The sequence below is a fragment of the Eumetopias jubatus genome, unplaced genomic scaffold (genome assembly GCF_037043125.1).
Source record: "Eumetopias jubatus isolate StellerSeaLion01/CBP00866 unplaced genomic scaffold, mEumJub1_p1.0 scaffold_112, whole genome shotgun sequence".
NCBI lineage: Eukaryota > Metazoa > Chordata > Mammalia > Carnivora > Otariidae > Eumetopias > Eumetopias jubatus.
The window spans coordinates 285989-303210 of NW_028274918.1; the positions used below are offsets into that span (position 1 = coordinate 285989).

At 47.5% G+C, this 17222-nt stretch overlaps 1 pseudogene; it reads right to left on the bottom strand.

Moving 5' to 3' along the window:
* Window positions 1-870: 870 nt before the first annotated feature.
* Window positions 871-15856, bottom strand: LOC148161609 (RNA-binding motif protein, Y chromosome, family 1 member B-like; annotated as a pseudogene).
* Between the last annotated feature and the right edge of the window lie 1366 nt (window positions 15857-17222).

A 17222-nucleotide genomic window follows, 5' to 3' on the forward strand; every position in this document is an offset into this window, starting at 1 on the left:
CCCATGCTGATGGGTCTTATGGGCTGACATCTGGAGACTAAGTGCCTCAGCTAGTGACAGCGACCAATGTCTCATGGTTAGTGGCTTTGTTTCGGGTTGTGCTACAAAGGTCACCCCTACAGGGCCTGCTAGAGAGGATGCTATCGTGGTCTTTTCTGAGAGGTCAAACGGGATGCTAGCGTGGTTTTGTCTGAGCTGTCCCGGCTCCCCACTTTTCTGCTGGGGACCCTGGCCCTGAAGCCCTCAGCGTCTAATTGACTCCTGATATCTGGGGCTCCCAGATCTTCCAAAGCATCACCACCACCCCCGCCTCACCCTTCTCTCCGGCCCGGGCCTCAACATCATGCCATTGCCCAAGCACTGGCCGGACATGCTAAGGGGTGGGGGACCCTGTGCCCACCTCTCCCCTCAAGCTTTACGCCGTCGGCAACACCCTACCAAATGGCACAATTATAGAGGACTACCCTGCAGTCCCCAAAATGGCCCAGCCTAGGATCCTTTCAGACCATGCACCAACATGGGAGCTGTCCCGTTCCCGCTGTGGATTTTGAGGTCACACATTCATCTGAGCCGCACAAGCAGAGCCAGGGAGCAGCAGGCGGGTACCCCGGCATTTACAGACCAAGGAGCTGAGAAGACCGGTCTCCCCTGCAGTCCAAGAGAGCCAAGCATTCCCTCCTAGAGCCTCAGGCGCCTTCACCCACCCTGGGAGGGGCACTAGGGCCTACAGATCATCAAATCCACAACCTGACACCTGACAGGCGATCCGTCCTGCATACTGAAAGGGACAAGAAATATCTGTGCAGTTTGACTGCCAAACCCTCCTCCAGGAAAGAGCTGCCGCACTTCCTGGAAGTATAGCAGGGAGCCTCATGGGGTGGGGCGCGGTGGAGGCAGGAAGGTTAGTATTGCCCCGTCACCCTCAGGGATGCTGCCCTTGAAGCCACTATAGCTGGGGATGGAGAAGAGCCTCGTGGGGCAAACGCTCACATCGCCCCACTCTACTGGCAGCGGACTCGGTCCTCTGCCAGCTTCCCTAAGCAGAGGCATCTCAGGCAAGCAGACGTCCGCTCGGGGGAGGAGCATGCCAGGGGCTGACATCACCGCCTCCCGATTGTGGCTTCCGACAGGTGCTCTGTATGCTCCAGGTCTTTCCATGAACCTACGCACAGAAGGCTAAGGGATATCAGCCCCAGAGTCATCGCGGGACAGACAGCACACGGGTGGGTGGCCCGGTCCTTGCCCTTAGCAACTGTGCTATCCCCAGCCCTCCCCTCTGACTGTCTGCACTCTGGCTGACCCCAAAGAGGGCCCTAGGGAAACAGGGGGCTAGGGATTCTGGGGGAGCTTGGGTGCATCAGTGTGTGAGTGTCAGGACATGTGAGTGAGTGAAGGAGCCTGTGGGTGGGTGGGTAAATGAGTGTGTGTCTGAGTGAGGGACCGAGTGGGCGTATGTCAGGGGATGTGAGTGAAGGTGTGTGTGGGGTGGTGAGTGTAAGTGTTTGTGTGTGTGGGAGTGCCTGTATGATTGTGTTTGTGTGGGGGGGTGAGTGACTGTGCACCTGAGTGTCCATCTGAGAGTGCCTGTGTGTCTTTCCCCACAGATTAGACCCTAACCCTGGCTCCTGTGCCCAAATGAGTGTATCATCCTTCCTACCTTCCCACCTCACTCTGTCCCCTCCCCCACCATCCCACCATACGGCCTGACCCACACTCACTATCATTGTTGCTGGTCCTGAGAGGCTGACCGTGTCAGCAAGAGCAGTGCGCATTCCTAGGACCAGGAAGAGCACCAGCGCTCTGTTCAACTGAGTAATTAACCTTGGGTTCTCCCCCCCACATCCCCTGTGTCGTGTGCCTTGGATGTGTCTGAGGACACCAATCTTGGTGCATCCGTGGAGCACTTTCATTGCCATCCAGCGATCCTGAGTCTTAGACACGTTCGGTCCTGGCTTGTCGCTCCCTTTTCTTGAACTCCCTCATTTCTCCAGGATAGAGATGAGCCCCAGGGAGCGGGCCTTGGTCTCATTTCCTCTCCCTGTCCAGTGCCCCCGCACCCCCAGGGGAAGGACCTCTGCCCCCTGGGATGCAGTCCCAGAGCATGTGGGAAATAGCCCTCTGGGCAAGCATACAGGACAAGCAGTTCCATGGGCTGGTGATGGCCAGGCAGAGAACTCAAACACACACATGAGGCCGATGTGCTCAGGGACACCTCCGACACCCTTTCACAAAGGGGAGCGCGCGCACTCGCGTGCCTGCGTGCAAATGCATGCTCGCACACACACGCACACTTGACCTTGTTTATCAAACTTTCAATATTTTTCCAGGGCTCCTGGGGCCTCAATCTGCCCTATGTTTTGCCCCGGCACCAGTCTTCAGTTACATCCCGCACAGAGGAGCCAGCCCGAACATTTGGCTCCATCTGAAGGTTTTGGACTGGCTTCGGTCAAGTGCGATGCTCCCTCATATTCATCTCAAATTCTTGACGCTCCCTGGGAGGGACAGACACACAGAAATGCAGACAGAGACACACAGAAATGCAGACAGAGACACACTCACACAGGCACACAGGAGGAGAACAATGTGTACATTCTCTGGGCCAAAGGTAAGATTGCTTCAGTGTTTGAAGGCCCTCCTCGGGAAAGGCGTTCACTCTCCAATGCGACGCCCTGCCACTGACTGTAATCCATGCATGCTGGCCAGTGCTCTTGGTGTGGCTGAGGGTGGGGGGAAAGGAGCTGCCTATGGAAATGAAGGGGTCAACTGTGGTGTCCAGACCAACACAGACAGGTGACGGGGCAGAGGGGTGAGCATTTGCGCCAGGATACCCACACGTCCGTTCTAAGCGTGGTGGGAGGCAGCTTTGGTGGGCGCAAGTGTAAGGCAGTGCTAGGAGAATTTAGGGTGGGGCTCATGGCTCCAGAATGACAATTTCCACAAGTGCAGTTGCTGAGCCGCCTTTGCCTCTCCAGCTCTGCTCATGGATGCTGCCTGGCCCCGCCTGCCTCAACCTTCCCCAGGCAGAAGCCATTTGGCACTGCACTTGTCCAGTCTCTATGTCTCACGGTGATGCCCTTTTGACCTGGAGTCCCTTCGTTGGAGAGTTCCTCAGAGCCTCAGTGTCTTCATTGGTGGAGCCCAGGTCCCACGGAGCCCCACGGTGCACATTTTGGCACCCAGACCCTGGGCCCCTCACCTGTCCTCCTCTCTGTTCCCTCTCCTGGGGCCTTCTTCCTCATGTAGTACTGCAGGGTGTTGGGCCACAGGTCGTCCATGATGATCTGGTAAGGGAAACGGGGCAGGGCTCAGAGGCCCATCCCAAGCAGCGGGGGAGCCCTGCAGCATCCTTCCCACTGTTTGTCACAGGACCCCATTTTGGCTATCCTGCTAGACTCGCCAAAGCTTGGGTCAGAGAACCAGTTGAAGAAGTTAAGACTGGTGTTGTGGTCCCTGCAACTATAGGCCTCCCGTTCCTAATCCTGGTGCCACTGGATGGGAGTGGAATGAGACGGACCATACCCTGCTGGAAGACGGGGTTGTGAGAAGGCGCTGGATATAGACTCAGGTTCGACACTCCCTCCTGTACCTGTGGCCGCCCATCCAGGTGGCAGTCTCTTACCAGCAGCGCTGAGGACATACTCCTTCACAACGACTTCATTCCGGAAGTAGGGGTTCTTGCAAAAGAATTGCAGGTTCTCTGGCAATCACTGGGAAACCTGAGTTCCTCCACCTGCTGGGTGGCGGAGTTGGGGGTGAAATCTCTGTCCAGAAGAACCTCCCCGTGCTGAATTTGGGGCTGGATCACTTCGGCACACTCCCCTCTCCTGTCTCCCATCCCGGGCTCAGTCTGCCAAGCCAGACTTTAAATCTGTCATGTAGCCAAGGAGGCCTTCATTTTGCTTCCTGATCATGACTGACATCTGGGGGTGGTTCACAAAGTGCTGTACGTCAAGGAACCTACAAGGACTGGATATGAAAGAGCTACAACAAAGGAGCAATTCTGGACAGCTGCTGAGCACTGCCTCCCCTCTGGTTCCCCGGGTCACAGTCCCTCCAAAAGGGCTGCGTTAGGGACCCCTGGGCCTCTGCACAGGATGCTGCAGATCTTGGCACTCACACAGGAAGGTGTACATCCTCAGAGACAACCTCCTGCCCTATGACCCCCTCCCCAGCTCATCCTCCTGTGCTGACAGCCAGACACAACGAGCTCATCTCTGGACAAGCACACATTCCTGCCTCAGGCTGATCCAGTGGGCACTCACACACGTTCGCCTGCCGCATTACCCCAAGGAGATCTCAAGGTTTGTCTGGAGCCGTTTTGTGGGAAGACGCCCTGCTGCGGCCCGTAATTCCTAATTCTGAGCTGGGCATTTGCTCCTACTCCCCCACTGGACTTCCAGTGCCTTGTGCGACAAGGGCACCCTGAGGCCCCAAGCCCCCACCCCCACCAGAACGAGGATGTTGAGGCTGTCGGGATCACCAGGGCATGAGCGTGGCCCCCACACCACGGTGGGGCTGGGGGTGTGGCGGGGGCTGTGGGGGTTCTCCAACCGATATATTTTGATACTCAACGGCCCCCTCCCTTCAGTTCCTCTTGCTCTAGCCCGGCCACATCCGGGTTCCTCCATGACAGCGTCAAGGATACAGCCTTGGCCCAGAAGCCAGGGATGGCCCGGATAAGGGCGCTTCGGTGTTCCAGGTGACGCTGCCGCCTCCGACAATAGCTCAGTCTGAGCCGAGAGGAGGACCTGCTGGCTTGTTTATTCACGGGCTCCAGCTCTGACTGCAAGGCCTCTAGAGCCTCGAGCGGGGACGGGATCGGACCCCGCCGCCCCTCTGGCTGTTCTTCCCCTTTCTGCTTCTCCTGCAGCTCCTGCGCTCCTTTCCTCCTCTGTCCCTCCTGCCTCTGGTCCTCGTGCTCAGCTTCCTCCTCAGCCTCTTGAGCCTCCTCTCCCTCCTCAGGCTCCTCGCACTCCCCAGCCTCCTCTTCCTCAGCCACCTCCTCTCCAACATGCTCCTCCTTAGCCTCGCCCACCTCAACCTCTTCCGCAACAGCCTGCTCCTCAGCCTGTTCCTCCCCCTCCTCTTCCTCAGCCTCTTCAGGCCCCTCCACCTCCTCCTCTTCCTCGGGCTTCTCCTCCTCCCTTGGCTCCTGCTCAGCCTCCTCAGCCTCCTCCTTCTCCGCATGCTCAGGCTCCCCCTCCTCCTCCTTGTCCACACCCTCCTCCTCCTCCCCCTGCTCCTGCTCAGCCACTACAGCCTCGTCGCCCTCTTCCTCCACAGCCTTGTCAGCCTCCTCCTCCTCCTCCCCCCCCCTCCTCCTCCGCCTCCTCTCCCTCACCATCCCCCTCCCCCTCCTCCTCGGACTCCTCAACCTCCCTAGCCTCGTCTTCCTCCTCCGTGTCAGCCTCGTCTACCTCCTCCGCGGCCTCCTCCGTGTCCTCCTCGTCCTCTCCGTCCTGCCCCTCCAACACGGCCAGTTGCAGCACCAACCTCAGGTCAGCCCCCACTAGGACCAGCTCCACCACCAGGATGGCATCCTCTCCCTCCCATCGCTCCTCCCCTTCCCGCACAGCCTCGTCGGCCATCCCCACACCTAGGGCCTTCAGCGCCCCCGGCGCGCCCCGGGGGCCTCTATCCCCGGGCACAGACATCTCGTGACCGGCCCCTTCCCCGACTGAGGCGGGTCCAGGATTCTGGGGACCGTCGGGCCTCCCTGAACCCCGCCTCGCCACCCCTGGACCCTGACTCGCTGGGGCAGCTGTGAGGGAATAGCTGGAGGTGTGAGCGCAGGCCTCCGCAAGCGGCTCGGCAGGGTGAACTCCGGCGCCCAGGGGCGGCAACTGATAACAGTCTCTTCCCGGAAGCTGCCGGACTCTGGGACGCATGCGCACAAGGGCCTGGGGCTAGGTGTCCAAGGGGCAGACGTGGCCGGGGCACCCGTGCGGCCGTGGCTGGAGGGAGTCCCCGAGCCACGCCCAGGACACGGGTCGGCCCCAAGTCCAACCAGTGGCACGATTGTGGGCGTGGCCGCCGCCGGCCCCGCCCCTCACCCCCACGGGAGCCAGCCAGCCAGCCAGCCGGCCAGCCAGGGAACCCGCCGGTTCGCCCCCTCAGGGGTGGCCTCGGGCTCCCAGCCGCAACGACCCCACCCCTCCCACCCCTACACCGCCCCCCAACACCACCCCCACCCCACCACCCCGCCCACGCCCCTTCCGCTTCCTCGGCGGGCGCGCCCTCTGCCTGGATTTTGTACCGACAATGCGAAGCTGTCCCTCGCCCTTCCCGAATAGACTCCTCTGAGACTCGGGACACTGTGTGCACGGCCGGGAAGTCTGGTCCAGTGTGCGTGGAAATGGTCAGCCCAGGCCCTGGAGTATTAGTGCGATTCCAGGAGACAGAGGTACCGAAGCCGTCTGCCTCCTCGGGGGAAATACGCGGCTACAGTTTGTCCCAGTGCATGTCCTTTGCTGGTCAGGAAACGAGCGACGAAGAGCGCTCTGTCCACCAGTCTGCCTGTCCTTTCCTCACGCTCTCCTCTCCGTCCTCCTCTCTGACTTTGGCTTCCGGCGCTCTTTCTCTGACCCCTCTGGCCACACGGCCTCTGGAACCTAAAGGCTTCAGGAAGGAAGATGCAGATGCGTCTGGGGGTAGTTCCTTTCCCAGGAAATCAAAGCCCTCTCCCTCTCTGGGACCGGCAGGAAGGCTGGTGACCCTCGAAAAGGTGCCAAGCTGGGTGCCCACACAAACACACGCTCACACACACAGACACGCAGTGTGTTTGCCATGGAGGACAGAGGGATGCATGCCTTTCCTGGAGCCAAGAGCATACAGCAAAGGGGACCCAGATGCCCCTCTATGAAGAGGAAGTCTGCACCAACCCTGTGGAGAGGGCGGCAGGTGGATGCTCTTCGCCACGTGGATGCTGTCCACTGGCTCGGTTACTTCACTGCCCACTCTTTGGAAGGCCAGGCGGCAAGTTGAGGACGGCACCCAGGCGACAGGCAGCATGAACCCCTGTGCTACCAGAGACGGAGCGTCTTGCGTTGCATTCTGCCAACTGCATGAATGCCCCGGGAAGGGGTTTCCGGCTGATCTGGCCTGCAGAGGAGAACGCATCCTCCCTAGCCTTCCCCACTCTGGGCCAGCCGGGTCAGACCGTGAGCGGAACATCAAGCCGGGCCATCACAACCCCAGAGCGGGCCCACAAATGTGGTGAGAGACGCCCAAGTGTAGTTTTGAGCCTGCAAAGTAGGCTTGGGGCCGTTGGTCCGGTGCCAGTGGAAGCCTGTCTCCCGGCATCACCGACAAGAAGGGGCTTCTTACACAGCCCCCCTCCCCCCGTCTCAAGCGGGAGAAGCATGCACATATCTACAGGTAGAGTGCCCAACTGGGTCTCCACGCGTTTCCACCAGAGTGTATTTCATATGTGCACCCACGGTCTTTGGAACATGGTTTTTATCTGTTCGCCCTTCATGTGGATCCTGTCCATATCGACTCCCACTCCCGCGTGGCATTTGTGCAATGACAGACGTCTGGCATTGACCTTGCCGGGACAGGAACGTGAGAGGGACCACACTGAAACCCCTAGCTATTTCCCACATTTGGAACCATCTGTGCCATCAGCACAGATGGGTGATGCCCCTCACACCTGCCTGACAACTCCCACTCCTCCCTCCCTGCCTTGGCCCCTGTGCATCTGTGCATCAAGAGGGGAGACAGATTCCTGAAGAACCACGGAATGCACACGAGGCCTGTGTGTCTGCAGGGACATGGATACCCTCGGCCTCTTGCCCCTTTCTCCATCAGCAGCAGAGCTGGAAATCCCGCAGTCCCTCTCCTTTTCTGACGGGGGCCTACACCCGCACATATACTCATGGGTGCACATGCAAACGCTTGGACACACGACACATGCATACAGTGTCAACACACAGGCATGTGCCAGTGGCTGCACATGCTCACTCACATGTCCCACGAAACACACACATGAGCTCATGCAAACACATGCACATGACACACACCCATACAACCGGGCTCCACACAGTGGAATGAAGATGACCACACACACGCACACAGACACAAACCCATGCAGACAGGCACCGTGCTCTCTCTCTCACACGTGCACAGCCAGACCACACACAATCTGCACCCCACAGGCATGCATGTGGCTGCACACACCCACTTACACACACGCACACAAGGTCTCTGGCTCACAGGCATATTCGGTGAGCTTCCCAACACACACACACATTTTTGCACGTGTAATTCCAAAGCCACAGCATACACAAACGGTCTCCATTACATAAGAATACACAATTGGCCATGGAGCAACACACAAACACATTCACACACACACTGACACACACTTTCACACACACACACAAAGACCCGTACAGCACAGAGACACTCAAGGAACATACACGGTCTTCAGTACACAGGCATACACTGCTAGTCCCAAACCCACAGACATGCACACAGCACATGAGCTCATGCCAACATACATCAATGCAGCACACCCACACCCACACGTTTTTTCAGCACACAGGTGTGCAAACACGACCACCCAAATACACATAAACTTGCTAGTGCAACACATACACACCAACCACGCAAACAATCTCTAACACAGAGGCATGAACAGGTGGTTACAGAATGCGTGCGTGGGTGTGCACACACTCACACACAAATCACCCAAAGGACTGCAAACACACAGACACACAACAGACATCCTTGTACATGCAAGCACACATACACTCAACCCTCACACGGAAGGTCTCTGGCACATGTCCATACATACATACCCCGCAGAAAGTCACTGACCCAGGTGCGCCTGAATACACACACACACACACGCAATACACCCATGGAATAACACAAACAGCCAGGCAGATTTCTGCTCGCATGCACACACACACGTTCATGTACACTGGGAAAAACACACATTACACAAAACATACACGGTCCTGCACAAGCCATGCACACTTGGTCACACAAACACAGACCACCATGTGTGGGCAAAGACACACTCAGGAAACACACACCCAACACATTTGATATCCAGTACAGTGTAATGCACACTTTCCAGGAAAGCACACCGACGTGCACATGAAGGACACACACACACACAACACTGGGAAGTACACACTCACCGACTCACAGAAACACACCCTTGGCCACAGACATACACACATACGAAGCATGCAAACAAGCATCGGCATGAAATATAAACACACATGTTGCCCGAACACAGGAATGTGCATTTGGGTGCACGTGCTCACTCACACACATGCACACACCCATCTGTGTGCAAACACACACTCAGGCAACCCCCACCAACTCACAAGGTCTATGGTACACATGCATTCACACTTGGCCACACACATCAACACATACGTGGGCATGCTAACACGCACATGCACACATAAACACCCAGGGTCCCTATACACTGGCACACACACGTGGCCTCGCAAACACACACACCCGTGCCCCTGCAAACACACACTCTTGAAACATGCACCAAGATACATGGTCTCTGGTGCAGAGTCATGCACTATTGACACACACTGACGTGCGCATGCAAACTCACACACACTGCACAAACACATGATCCCGGGCAAAGAGGCATGCTCAAGTGACCGCACGTGCAAGCACGCATACATGCACGCACGTGCGCACACACACACCCAAACGTGAACCTGGGCATGCATCTCCCTCAAACACAGCCCACTCACAAAGCCACAGTGCCAACCACTCACACCTGCCTTCCCTCACGCGTCCTTGGAACAAGGCCTCCTAACTCTTCCTGGGACACGTGGGTTATACAGTGTTCCTGACCGGATGCATGCATGGGACCGCACGCTTTGAGGAGCAAGGCTAATACTGGGTCAAACTCCCCAAGCGGTGTCAATTCGGCGGTACCTACAGCCACCAGGTCATGAGGGCCCCGCATGCCAGGACCATTCCCCACCTGTGTGTCCTGCCCTAAAGGATAAGGGCTCACCTGAAGAGCGGTCTGCCTTTTTCCATCCTTCTCCTAGACCCTGCCTAGGATGGGCCTAACAAACCAGGCGATCAAAATACACAACAACGCTACACATCAAAATATTCTCACAGGACATTGTGATTTTCAAGAATATCTTGATCTTGAAATCATGCAAAAAAAAAAAAAAAAAAAACCACAAAAAACCTGCTGACCAAAGCATGTTATACCAGGAACTTTAAAAAATGTTTTTGTTTGTTAATCACTTACTACATCTATAATTAGAAGCTGAAGAATTAGATCCTAACCAAAAATAAATAAGTAGTGATCAATAAATACACCGATATACTTTACCTTCCATTGCGCTTCTTGAAATCAACTTCTTAAAACAGATGATTTTCATTCAGAAGAATTCACAACATTTACCTCTTTCTCCAATCCCTCTGTTTCTATGCCCGGGAGAAGAAGAAGCAGATCTTTTAGGAGGAGGACTTCCACTTCTTGAAGACAGGCCATTTTTAACTGGAAAGGGTCCCCTGGAAGAACTCATGTTGAGGTTAAAAGTACATTCTCCATTTATCTGTGTTTAAATGAAATCTTTTTAGTAAAGTGTAATCAAAATTTTTTAAATGATGAAGTTTTTTGTTTAAAAATCTTTACTAAACAATGTTACGGTCTTAAGTATTCAGATTTGTATAAACTAACCATGATTTCTTACATGATATAAATACAAATCAAAGACACTGTGAAGGTTAGTTTGGAAAACCTAGAAAAACTCAAGAAGCATTTTATATTCACGTTAAAGAGACACATTTGGGAAAAACTGAAGGAGTGGAGAAAAATGGTAAATAATTGCTCAAGTAATCCTCATGTCAAGAAAGCTGCTTTAAAAAGCATATAATACATAGGCACAAATCAAAATATTTTTAAAAATCTATAGGAGAAGATACATCAAAAACCCATTACCTGAAAGAATTAACATATACAATTCTTACAGTGCACTTAATAGTTAACAAAAATTTATGTTATGTTCAATTTTACTGGTATTTTAAGAAATGCATATTAAATCATTAAAAATTATTTTACTTTTCTAAACTAGAAAAACGTTTAGATATATTCCCATTCCTTGGTATTGTCATAGGTAAAAAAAAAAAAAATGAGTATTCTTATACACAGCAGAAATAGGTAAAATTTTTTCAGTATCAGTTTAGTGGATAAAAACAAAATTGCTTCTAAATGGGACAAATCTGGGGCATCTGGGTGGCTCAGTCCTTAAGTGTCTGCCTTCGGCTCAGGTCATGGACCCAGGGTCCTGAGATCAAACTCCGCACAGGGTTTCCGGCTCAGCAGGAAGCCTGCTTCTCCCTCCTCCACTACCCCTGCTTGTGTTGCCTCTCTCACTGTGTCTTTCTCTGTCAAATAAATAAAACAAAATCTTAAAAAAAATAAAACAAATAAATGGGACAGATCTTACAATTCTACTTTAGGAGACAATTTCCTAAATATCACACTGATTTTCAAGAACAGAATCTAAATGTTTGATTTTTCAGGACTGGTTAACAGAAGGAACAAAGTTTATTAAAGACACAGGAAGTGACCCCTTTTCATACTGAGAAAAAATCTTCTCTGAAAAGTTCAGAAATACCATTTTCAATGACTCATTCTCCCTCCAACACACACAACAATGATAAATTCTTATTTTGAAGCAGTGGCTTTTAACCTTTGTCTGAGTAAAGACATCTTCCAAAATCTAAAGAAAGCTCTAGATATTTCCCCAAATGCAAGTTTCACTAAAAAGAGACCAAGGCAGAAAACCTTTGCATTGATGTTTGCACAAACATATATGGAAAACAAATACTGCACTCTGAATTTAGTTTGAAATTTATGCCATTTCACTGCAAGGTTATATTTTTGCATACTATTTCAAGCATTTAAAACTATAATTCCTTAGCCTTTAGAACATAACATAATAAAAAGAAAAAAAGGAAAGAAAAATCAAACAAATGTGATAAAATAACACTGTAAAGGAAATGTCTATGGAAACAAATAATCTGAAAAAATCATCTAATAACCAAATTTTCAAAGTAAGCATTATATTCAGTGAAATGAATAAATTGATTTTAAATGATTAGGTATACATTTCTAAGGCAGGAATTTCTCTAAATTATCCTTTTGTAAAAATCGTAAATTATTGGTCTGGATAATTACTGTAAATTTTCAACTCATCTGTTAGGTCTTGGCAAATGGCAGTTATTACAATGATAACAAAAATGAGAAACCAAATTTGTGAGGCCAAGTTTTGTCTGAAGGGCTGAAGACAAATATGGCAATAAAGTGTCGTGTTTTCAACATTAGAAAAGAGTAGTATTTCAATTATGATTGTTAATTCCTCATCTAATGAATCTTAGTTTATTATGCTCATAAAAGGTGTAAATAAATACTGATGTATTTCCATACATTCAAACTTACGGTTTTCCAGTCCTATGGGTCCATCCTTATATTTTAAAACATTACCCAAGTGTCCTCCACGTGAGGAACACCCTCTTGCTCCTCCACTTCCTCCTCTTCCACATCTCACACTTCTTGGATGGCCTCTGTTTCTTGGATGAGGTGGTGTCTTCCATCTTCCACCACTTTCAAAAGATGGTTTGTTGGCTTGCTGCACTTTAATTGCTTTTCCATCCAAAGACTAAAGGCATTAAGTAGAATATCAGTAACATTACACCAATTTAACAAATTTTACAAATCTACTCATTACTGAAACTAAAATCAAGTTCAAATAAAGAAAATAATGACCAGGTCCTTCACTTGCCAAATATGAGACATTTAACTAGTAACTGCCTTCCATTAAGTCATCCAATACAAATGTATTATTAAAAATTCTTGAAATACCATCCAGCATCAACAAGAATAGCTCTAACATTTCATGAAAATATACATTTTCTAATGTATAAACTCACTTTATTTTTGGATTTCTAGCATTTACATTTTCCAGTGTCCCGAAGGTATTTAAAACAATGTGTACTGTCATTTAGAAAAAAAGTTACTATTACTTATTCAAAATGTTTGTTTATATTCTGTACAAATTTTTTGGTATCTGTTCTGCTAAAAATTAAAAGGAAATATCCTAATATGATTGCAGCTGTATTTACTATAGTTATAATAACTTTCTTTGCTTTTCTTTCAATAGAACAATTATTTGGTCTTTAATGTTTTGCCATACTCTGTTCTTACCCAGCTTTGCTTTAAAAATGTTCCTGGAAAACAACTTTTTAATATAGTACTTATTCTCATTTTTCAAATTAAATTTCTTAATCTCCCAATAATTTCAGAATTGTTTATCTTTCACAGGGGCTGACATGATTTTTAATAACATAACTTTTAATAATTATCCCACATAAAACATTCTGGTCATTTTGTATTACATATGGAAAAGAGTCATAAATCCTAAATTCCTACCAAGACTTCTGGTAGGTATGGGCGCTAGAACCATATAAATAGCCACAAATAGCAGTTCCCACACCAGGAACTCATTTGCTGTTTCTGGGTCCAAAATATTTTCTGCAAAGTTATGTATGGCTGCTTCCTTTATAAAACGCAGGATTCAGCAAACACCCCTTGAACTTCATGGATAAAAACACTGTCCACTACCGCTACAATTTCTAAATAGATTACTAACTTCATTTCTTATCAAAGTTCTTGTACTAACCATATTAATTCTTATTTAAACAGGTCTTATCTTTCATCCTCAAATACAAGAAAACAGGTACTTTGATTTACAAACATCACTCAGTTTATCAAAGGCTAATACATAAGTACTCAATAAAACGTGTGCTGAAAAAATTAGAAATAAAGTATATACAAAGTCACATCCTTGTCTTTAAGAACCAGAAAACAAAGGAATCATCAATTGTTCTAAATAATTTACCTCTGTACACAACACAAAATCCTCAGCCAAATCCAACTTCTACATGCTAACAATCATAAAATATAAAAGCAAAGTAAAAAAAGTCAGTATGTAGTGACAGCCTGCATTGTACCAGAAACCAAACTACAGGGAAAATAGAAAACTAACATATGTATTCCACAATGAGAACTTAAGAAGTCCTGCAAATAATTTAAAAATGAACTTAATTAACCCCAATAAAAATAAAATAAATTAAAAAATAAAATAAATGTAAAGTTTAAAAAATGAACTTAATTTATAATATTATGAGTATAAAAAGATACTACCTACAAGATAAGAGAGAAAATTTTAGAGTAAATATGCAATTTGAGTTTTTGAAGCTGAAAATGCTAGGGCTGACCCAGGTATTGACCAGTCCATAAAATATTGGGAATAGCTTAAAGAATAATAAAGCCATAAAACAGATTAGGATAATCTAAGAAATGAAGAAGCCAAAAATTCTAGAATGGAGTGACCTGGAGTGCAGTAAAGTATTCACTATTTTAACAGAATCACTGAAAAACTTAAAAGTATATAGAAGACACATAATTACTGTATTTTAAGATCCAGAAAGAAAAAGACTATATGCTTTATTCATTAGTACATTAAAGGCTGGATCAAAATAAACCCTCAAACACTATGGTAAAATAATCACATACCAATTTTACAAAAATTACTGCTAACTGAATAAAAACTTACTAAGGAGAGAAGAGCAAGATTAGGTGCAGGTGACCAGATATTTATTTTGATCACCACCTCAACAGTTTACTCATTACTATTTTTTTCCTCAAGAATTGAATGCCTGTATGAATGTAAAGGTTCTGCTCAGGTATGAATTTTTTCAAGAATTCCCCCCAAAACAGGAATTAATCTTTCCTATTTTTCTTCCTAAGCTTTTATGCTACAGAAACACTTCCATGAATTTCAATAGCTTTTTCTGCTGTATTAACTTTGTGTAGGTGTATTGTTTTTTTTTTTCAATTTTAAATACTGGAATACTATCGTAGAAATACATTAATATATACCGTTAAAGCTAATGTTCATTTCACTCCTTCCAACTACCCTATCCAGTAATTATGTAACAAAAAGAAGAGTGACAAAGAATTTTGGCATATGCATTATGCTATCTTAAAATATTAGAAAAATAAAAACAATCTAAAAATACTAATCAATGAACAATAGAGCTAGAAAATTTTTAAGAGACTCTTTTACCTTCCCATTCATATCTTTGGCAGCATATTTAGCATCAGCAGGGCTCTCAAATGTAATGAATGCAAAGCCTCTGGACTTGTTTGTTTCCCGATCCTTCATCAGAAGAACTGTAGTGCACATAAAAATTTAATTGGATGTTACATAAAAGTGAATCTTCTTAATATTCTGAAAATTATCAATCCAAACTTTGATGATTTTTTCTAAGTCCTTTCTAACTTAACTGATGTCCTGGATAGAACAGTAAAAAAAATTTGCAAGTTATTTTAAAATCTTTACATTTTACATCATTATGAGTTGCTAAAAATCAACAGTGAGGAACTCTACAGTTAGCCTATCTTACCCCTTTTCAAAAGCCTACCTCCACAATATACGTATTTTATTTATTTGCTCTTCCTTTTTCCCCTTCCCAGTAGTAAGAGACTTGTAGGTGTACCCTTTCATTCATTGCTATTATGCTATCCCGATATGTAACACAAATAATAATATATTAAAAAAAGGTGCTCAAGAAAGTTTCAAAAACAGAAAAATAATTTTAGCTTAGCTGTTCAATTATATATATTAAATATAATTTACTTTGAACATTTATATAGATGTTAGTTTTAAAATTTACCTTCCACTATGTGACCATATTTCCCAAATACTGCTTCAAGAGTCTTTTCATTAGTCTCGATACTGAGGCCTCCTATAAACAGCTTCCCAGGTGTATCTGCTTCCACCATTTTTCTGTTAACTGCTTGAAAACGTATACACATTGCAAAAAATAAATTATAAGCCAAAAAGATGTATTTTATCAGTGTATGTAAAATTTAGGTGAAGTACCGTTCATAAGCTCTGTTTTGTTTCTTAAAGTGAAACGTGGGTGTCTGCTTGTGTCAGTCAATAGAGCACGTTACTCTTTAAAAAAAAAGATTTTATTTATTTATTTGACAGAGACAGAGCAAGAAAGGGAACACAGGGGGAGTGGGAGAGGGAAAAGCAGGCTTCTCGCCCAGAAGGGAGCCGGATGCAGGGGTCGATCCAGGACCCTAAGATCATGAGCTGAGATGAAGGCAGATGCTTAACGACTGAGCCACCTAAGCCCCTCTAGAGCATGGACTCTTGATGTCAGAGTCATGAGTTCCAGCCCCACACTGGGTGTAGAGATTACTCAAAAATAAATAAAAACTTAAAAATGAGGAATGCCGGGGCAGTTCAGTCGGTTAAGCCGCGGACTCTGTATTTTTCCTCAAGTCATGATCTCAGGTTCTGGCATCGAGGCTCATCCCTCCTCTTCCTCCCGCAACTATCTCCCCCCAACATGCTTAAGATTCTCTCCCCCTTTCCCTCTGTCCTCCCCCCTTAGAAAGAAATGGAATTTGTAACCTAAAGAGCAAAATGCGCACTGGCTTAACAAGAAAAATGCTCCACTATCTACAGACATCTGATAAAAATCTTGGGTGCAGTATGCAGGCTTCACTTTTTAAAAAAAAGTGTGGATTTTTTTAAAAGACTACTATTTATTTTATTTTATTTGAGAGAGAGAGGGCAGGGAAAAAAGAAGCACAAGCAGGGGAAGCAAGAGAGGGAGAAGCAGGCTGCCTGCTGAGTTAGGAGCTCCAAGGGGGACTCCATCACAGTACCTGAGCCGAAGGGAGGCGCTTAACCAACTGAGCTGCCCAGGCGCCCATAGTGTGGATTTTTTTTAAAGCTACAAAAATGCATTTCTGTATATAACAGTTAACATTTTAAGTTTTCCTAAGTGCACATAAATACGTTAATTTTATTCTTTATTTTTTTAAAGTTTTTATTTATTTATTTGACAGAGAGTTAGAGAGAAAATCACAGCGGAGGGAATGGCAGAGGGAGACGGAAGAGCAGGCTCTGCACTGAGCAGGGAGCCCGATGCGGGACTCGATCCCAGGACCCTGGGATCATGACCTAAGCCGAAGGCAGACGCTTAACCATCTGAGCCACTCAGGCGCCCCGTTAATTTTATTTAGTTTTCCCTCGCCCCTATTTCCCTTTATCTTGGTCACATATCAAATAGTCTTTCCTTATTTAGAGTAATGACTCTCTAGAAAGATTTTTAAAATGCTAAGTCATAAA